Source organism: Trichomycterus rosablanca, chromosome 2, assembly GCF_030014385.1.
Source record: "Trichomycterus rosablanca isolate fTriRos1 chromosome 2, fTriRos1.hap1, whole genome shotgun sequence".
NCBI lineage: Eukaryota > Metazoa > Chordata > Actinopteri > Siluriformes > Trichomycteridae > Trichomycterus > Trichomycterus rosablanca.
In genome coordinates this window covers 16,763,391-16,771,611 of record NC_085989.1, presented here as the reverse complement: position 1 = coordinate 16,771,611, position 8,221 = coordinate 16,763,391, and the positions used below count along the sequence as shown (strand labels likewise).

The 8,221-nt window shown below is 34.3% G+C and overlaps 1 long non-coding RNA gene across 1 annotated transcript; it reads right to left on the bottom strand.

Moving 5' to 3' along the window:
- Nucleotides 1-848: 848 nt before the first annotated feature.
- Nucleotides 849-7,773, bottom strand: LOC134305963 (uncharacterized). The gene is made up of 6 exons (XR_010008874.1): nucleotides 7,500-7,773; nucleotides 6,471-6,515; nucleotides 4,395-4,436; nucleotides 3,170-3,223; nucleotides 1,284-1,359; nucleotides 849-1,205 (listed from the first exon to the last, which is right to left on the bottom strand). It is a non-coding gene; the product is annotated as an uncharacterized LOC134305963 (long non-coding RNA).
- Between the last annotated feature and the right edge of the window lie 448 nt (nucleotides 7,774-8,221).

Sequence of the window (8,221 nt, the reverse complement as noted above, 5' to 3'; positions counted from 1 at the left end):
ATTTGCTTTTTTCCATGCTGTCCCAACTTTTTCTGATTTGGTGTGGGAGGAGCAAATGAACAAGGTAGGACCTGTCATGTTTTCTATGTGGTGTTTTAAATCATTGGTTTGTTTTGGGGATTATTAATTATTTGTTTTTCTTATTTATATTGCATCTGGTTAATGTCAGTGTTAAAAACTTTTTCATAACTGCCAAGCACAAATCATCATACTGTATTCTGGCATCTAATTTGATCATGTGCAACAAGTAAAACAGTATTGGAGTCTTTTTACTAGACAATTATTTACTCTTACTCAAGTAATTATCTGGTTGATGATTTTAACTTGAATTAATTATATTCACCTATACCTTAGGATAGGAACATAATTATCACTTTACCTACCTTTGCATACTGGGTATTCGATCCTGTCTCCCTTTTTCTATGTAACATCTGTTTTTATAGTTACTGTTTTAATTTTTCTCCTTTTAGTGTTAATGTGTGTGTAAAAACAAAGTCTGCATTTTGTCTGACAACTCAGTTTTATTTGATTTTTTTTAACAGTTATGGTATGTATATATCTGTAATTTAATTATTTTTAAAATAATCAGCTGTTAGATCACTATATTAGTTGTTGTCCCCCCAAATACACATATGGTGTTGTTACATAAACCTGTCTATGTTTTTAAGGTAGAAAATATATTGAAAGAAGGAACATAATTTATTTGTCAGAAGCACAAAATGTGTCTTGATCTAAGGGACAAGGTCATCATTCTTCAAAAGCATTGAAAACAGTAGAACATAAACAAGATTGATAACATTAATCATTTATAGTATGTAAAAAGACCAACAAAATGCAATTTTTGCTACTCTAGTTTTCAAAAGTAAAAGGTTTTAATAAAAGACATAAAAACAACCTCTGGAAGAAATATTGCTTTGTTCATTCGTAGAATTAAGGCAGGATTATGGCAAGTTATGAAGAGTAGATTATGCAACAAACAACTGAATCATTTAGTTGAGTCATTTACCTCAAAAATCCCCATCAGTAGGGCCCACAATCAAATTAGGGAGACCAAGAAATAAACTGTTAAAATGATTTTTATGTGTTTTTCCAATTTTTTTCTTGGTAGTTACTGGTCAAATAATGTGTTTATGTGCATCAAAATGACTGGTTAGCATGATGATCACTTCAGTTGCCTCTGTTTTTGTGGTGTTAACAAGATGACCCTACAGGGAAGAAAAAGAATAAGAAAATTAACCACAAACTAATTTTTTTACAAAGCAGGAAATCTCTTCAGTAATTACCTGTTAAACTGTGTAATCTGGTACAAATCTGGATGCTAAGAGCTTGGGGGAGCGTTGCTGCTACCAGTAACATTTTCTGAAGAAAAGAATAGAATAAGTTATAAAAAACATTTGTGTCCTACCTGGTTATTTTCATTTCATTATGCCCAATCAAGTCAATTAATTAATGCAACATATATCAGTTTGTTTTATACGACGGTGTAAAAATATATTTTTTTTAAGTTTTGATTTTGAGAATAAATTTGTATAAGTTTTGATTTCGAGAATAAAGTCGAAATGATTTTGAAATTAAAGTCGAAATGATTAGGAGATTAAAGTCGAAATAATTTCAAGATTAAAATCAAAATGATTTTGAGATTAAAGTCTAAATGATTTTGAGATTAAAGTCGAAATGATTTTGAGATTAAAGTCGAAATGATTTCAAGAATAAAGTCGAAATAATTTTGAGATTAAAGTCGAAATGATTGTGAGATTAAAGTCGAAATGATTGTGAGATTAAAGTCGAAATGATTTTAAGATTAAAGTCAAAATTATTTTGAGATTAAAGTTGAAATGATTTCAAGATTAAAGTCAAAATTATTTTGAGATTAAAGTTGAAATGATTTTGAGATTAAAGTTGAAATGATTTTGAGATTGAAGTCGAAATGATTTTGATATTAAAGTTGAAATTATTTTGAGATTAAAGTCGAAATTATTTTGAGATTAAAGTCAAAATGATTTCGAGATTAAAGTGGAAATATTATGGCCATAGCAACCTCCTCATGTTAAATGATGAATGTTCATGATTTGGTAAAGTTATACTTTGGTATCGCTTAAGTTATTGGATAACCACAGTAACATTGGAGGCTGCCCTCAGCTCTTGCATGCGATCCAGGTACTGAGACCCATGCTTCTCTGAACTGACAAGCCTATGACAGCTGCACACTCTTTGGCCATAATATTTTGACTTTATTCTCATAATATTTTGACTTTAATCTCAATATAATTTCGACTTCATTCTCATAATCATTTCGACTTTAATCTCGATATAATTTCGACTTTATTCTCATAATATTTCGACTTTATTCTCATAATATTTCAACTTTATTCTCATAAAATTTTGACTTTATTCTCATAATATTTTGACTTCATTCTCATAATCATTTCGACTTTAATCTCAATATAATTTTGACTTTATTCTCATAATATTTTGACTTTATTCTCATAATATTTCGACTTTACTCTCATAATCATTTCAACTTTATTCTCATAATATTTCAACTTTATTCTCATAATCATTTAGACTTTAATCTCGATATAATTTTGACTTTATTCTCATAATCATTTTGACTTTAATCTCGATATAATTTCGACTTTATTCTAATAATATTTCGACTTTTATCAAAATCAAAACTTATACGACTTCATTCTCGAAATTAAAACTTAAAAATATTTTTTACGCTGTCAGTTTTATAACTCTATAGCTATTTAACAGTTTTAAACCGTTCTTGATGTAAATGCATTTTCATTGCATTAAAATGAATTTATTCGCTCTAACTTTAGAAAAGGCTCTGATCTGAAAATGTACTTCCTTTTTGATACCTGGCCCCTAAATCATTCCTTAATAAATAACAAATACATGTTTAAGTGGACAGATACATGGTTTTGTTCCTAATGCACAAAATGCAAATGTAATTTTTTGTACTATTGTAATAATATTTAAAGCTGTTAAATTAATTAGGCTTTGTCTTGTTATGTTTATATGACATTGCCATTTTATATTATTTTAAGTGTACAAGAGCAGAGAACAAAGAACCCTGTACAGTGTGCATCCTTATGAATAGTTCCAACATCTTGCCCTTGTTGCTGTACACAACATCACAATAAAACACTATTCCATCAGATACCTTCTGGAGTGTCATCTAGATGATCTGGCTGGTCAGGCACCTCAGTGGTGAGAGCTGTCAGAAAATATGTCATCTTTAAAACTTTGAAGTATCATCCCAATACTAATCTCTAATGGACCAGGAACTTTTATTTAAGATTTTAACTTTTTATGAAAGTGCCAAAGTTAAAGTAGGCAGGGGAACATGGGCTTGACTGTCACAGTATTTGGTTATGACAACACATTAACACCAGTCTTGCTTAAGCTTTCCATAAAGGGTTACTTATTTGAATTTAGCTTTGTGTGTGTTTTGTCACGGTATGCTCTATATTGAAAGATGGTTGTCACAAATCTTAATTACAACTTGGCCTTGTTTATTTGGTTAATGTTTTGTTACTAACATGTTAGCTGTTTTCAGATGCTTCTGTAAATAAGCGTTGTCACAGTGGATCTGATCAGCATACCAGACAGGCACAGTTTTTACACTGGATGCCCTCCTTTTTCTATGCAGGTTTTGGATGGGTCACTGACAAGTGTGCCCCTCAATGGCTAGGCTGTTTCGGCCATTACAACCCCCTGCCCCCCTCCAGACCAAAATTGTAGCTATTCTTTTGGAAAACAGTAATGCTGTTAGTTTACTGTTAGTAAAAAAGTTAGTTTGTTTGGTTATTAGGATTTTAACGCCATGTTTAACACTTTGGTTACATTCATGACAGGACAGGTAGTTACTTATTACACAAGATTCATCAGTTCACATAAGGTTATATCGAACAAGTCGTGGACAATTTTGTATCTCCAATTCACCTAACTTGCATATCTTTGGACTGTGAGAGGAAACCGGAGCTCCTGGAGTAAACCCATGCAGACATGGGGAGAACATGCAAACTCCACACAGAAAGGACCCAGACCTCCCTATCTGGGGATCGAATCCAGGACCTTCTTGCTATGAGGCGACAGTTCTACCCGCTGAGCCACCGTGTCGCTACCCGTGCCTGAAAAGTGTGCCAATCCATTGCAGGGCACCATACACTGTGGCTCTGTGATGCTGTGTGATGACTTTCCATAATATGATGGGTAAAACAACCTGTAATAACATCTTATTATACTAATAAAAACTTAACTTTAAAATGTTTATTATATATCTCTAGGTCTTGGTTGATATTTTTTGTAAATTCAAAGCCAGACTGAAAAGTGTGACAACCAACTCCATGTTTCTCTTTAATTATTAATAATTATAGACATCTTACTCTCAACCACATCTTCATCCACATCTTTCTCATCATCTTCATCTAAAAAGAACAGAAAATAAGAACTATAAAATACAGTATTTTGCTATTTTGTAGACCATATACCCTCAGGCCTCACAGAATCATCTGCACCTCCCCCTTTTTACAGGATCCCTGCTTTGTGTAATTAACATAATTTACGTCCTCCTAGGGTAAACAATATTTACCTGGAAGTTCTGAACCCCACCTGTGTTTTGAGGCCTTACTGTCTGCCATTATATTTAGCTGGAAGCTGTTAAGTCAAGGATCAAGGATCAAGGATCAAGGATCAAGGAGGGTTTATTGTCATTCACATCACATGTGGTACATGAGGTGGAACGAAATTATGACCCAAGGTCCCAGTTACACCCAATAAAATATCTAATATATACAATACAAAAGAATAATCATAGTATGAAAAATATTTACAAATATAAAAAGTAGAAGTAAATGTAGCAATGTAAAAATTAAGTAAATGTAACATGCTTTTAGTCTAAACTACAACCTTAATTTTACATATACGTTGTGTCTGCAGTGTCATAGAGCTTAGTAATGATGTAACAAACAAGATGTTTCAATGCCTAAAATCTTTTTATAACGAGAAATGTTCTGTCGGTGCTATTTAAGACATCATTTAGATTCACATAAAAACACTATACTATACAACTACTATAAGTGTTTGATAAGCAAAAATCTATTAAAGTTAATATAAATAAAAAAGTTAAATATGTAAATATACCTTAATATATTACAACATTTTTGTCTGTTTTCCTGAATAAACATTGCATTTATGTTTAGCACTTGTCATGGTCACTTGTAGACACATCTGTTTCTCCACTCATACCATCGCATTTATCTTTGATCACAAGGCATCTTGCAACTACTAACTCTCTAATTTATTTCTTCTTATCTAGGGGTAATTAAATTAATTAAATAACATCTTGGGATAATAAAATTAATGAAACAATTAAAACTTAATTTAATTACCTACTGACAACAGTGGCTATACCTGAATCTATGGCACAATATACTTATATACACTGATCAGCCATAACATTAAAACCACCTGTTTTTCTACATAACCTGCTTTCATGCTGTTCTTCAATGGTCAGGACCACTACAGAGCAGATATTATTTGGGTGGTGGATCATTATCCGCACTGCAGTGACACTGACATGGTGGTGGTGTGTTAGTGTGTGTTGTGCTGGTATGAGTGGATCAGACACAACAGCGCTGCTGGAGTTTTTAAATACCATGTCCACTCACTGTTCACTCTATTAGACACTCCTACCTAGTTGGTCCACCATGTAGATGTAAAGTCAGAGGCGATCGCTCATTTATTGCTGCTGTTTATGTTGGTCATCTTCTAGGCCTTCATCAGTGGTCACAGGACGCTGCCCACAGGGCGCTGTTGGCTGTATATATTTTTGGTTGGTGGACTATTCTCAGTCCAACAGTGACAATGAGGTGTTTAAAAACTTCAGCAGTGCTGCTGTGTCTTATCCACTCATACCACACCACAACACACACTAACACACCACCACCATGTCAGTGTCACTACAGTGCTGAGAATGATCCACCACCCAAATAATACCTGCTCTGTGGTGGTTCTGTGGGGGTCCTGACCACTGAAGAACAACACGAAAGCATGCAGAAAAATAGATGGACTACAGTCAGTAATTGTAGAACTACAAAGTGCTTCTATATGGTAAGTGGAGATGTTAAAATGGACAGTAAGTGTAAATGTTATGGCTGATCGGTGTATACTCCCATTTAGTTAAGTTAATATACTCTGTTTGTTGTGTCCTCAGTGGCACAGTGGATAGTGGGGATGCTATACAAAACCATGGTTGTGGTGACCTGTATAAAGGTCAATATGTAGCAAAACATATTTACAGGTACAGATTTTTTTTGCATTGAGTGTTAATTAGCATTGAGTGTCAGTTACAAGCTACAGTGTTTTGGCAGTGTGTTTCTGTTTAAAATAAAGTGTCCCGGTCATTGTCATACTTGATTAGCAGCCATGCTAGAAACTGTAGTCATTAATGCTTTACTTACCAGAAAGCACCTTTTCCAAACTATCCTCTTCATCATTATCTGCAACTATAAAACGGAAAAATTACTCCATTATAATCAGGGTCAAGGTGAGAATATACTCTGCATAAGGTGCCAGTTCATTACATTCAGTTGCCCACTTTCTAACCTACACCTAGAAACAATTTAATGTAGCCCATTCACCTACTGGCATGTTTCTGTGAGGTGAATATATTTTATCTTTTTAATTAACTTAACTTTACATTTTTCTGTGACTGCAGTTTTCTATGTAGAGAAAAGGAAGATATTTGAAACTCTGCTTCAACATAGTCCCACTGATGTGTCAAACAGTGTTGCTTATCTTAAGTACAACCTATGCTAACATTTGCTCAATCTATCTAAGCTCATTAATAAACAATTCATGCATGTAGTTATAATAGCTGTTACTCTGACTTAAATATTTAATTGGTAAATTAAGTAAGGATTATTTAACCTTTTTATTTGCTACTCTACTTGCCTTTGGTATTTAGAGCATAACGTTTGATGCATAACGTTAGAGCATAACTGATGAGCCAAAACATTAAAACCTGCTCAAAAATATGCATAGAAATACCTATTTTATAATAACTGTATATGTGACAGCCTACACTAATGCAGGAATCTGAACTGGACATTGGAGTAATTAAGGTGCATTTACTGTGTAAGACATGGCACCAGGATGCACTGTAGGATAACCCAACTCGCAACAAACAGAAGTTAAAGGACCTGCTGGTAATGCCCATATAACGAATACCACAGAACTCCTTCAGATGTTTTGTGTATTCCATGTCTCGGTGGGTCAAAGCTCGTTTTTAAGGCGTAGAGGGTGGTCCTAGCTCATCAGTGTATATATTTCCCACAGTTTTCACTCACTGAAGGACTGCTCTTATGGCTTTATCAATATTAATTTCTAATTTTCACTATATTTTAATAATGCCACAGTAATGCACAGTAAAACAAACAAATATTCCTTAATCCACTGACACATAAAGAATGGTGTAAATAAAAATGCACCTTCTCCATCGTTCTCTGCACTGTCTTTGTCAGTGAGATCGGTGGTGTTTGAGCTGTCTCCATCAGAGGACTCAGTCTTGCTCTCATCTGTGTCCTGGCTGTCTTCCTTACTTAAGGAGCTTTCAGAGTCTTCCTGAGATTTCTTGTCAGTCTCTTCAGACTGGCTTGTCTGATTGTCTGTGTCTTCGTCCTCTTTTCCCTCATTGCTGTCATTGTCATGGCTTTTGTCTTCGCTGGTATCTTCTGTGGTGTCATTTTTACTGGTGTCTTCATTGCTATCTGATTCACTGTCTAATTCCTTCTGTACAGTGCTGCCTTTATCATTGTCTAAATCACCATCTGAATCACTGCCTGAATCATTATCTGCAGTGCTATCTTTATCGCTTTCTACATCACCATTTACATCACTGCCTTTATCACTGTCTAAATCCTTCTCGGCACTGCTGTCTTTATCACTGTCTAAATCCTTCTCTTCAGTGCTGTCTTTATCACTGTCTACATCACCATCTGCATCACTGCCTTTATCACTGTCTAAATCCTTCTCTTCAGTGCTGTCTACATCACTATCTGCATCACTGCCTTTGTCACTTTCTACATCACTATCTGCATCACTGCCTTTATCACTGTCTAAATCCTTCTCTTCAGTGCTGTCTTTATCACTGTCTACATCACTATCTGCATCACTGCCTTTGTCACTTTCTACATCACTATCTGCATCACTG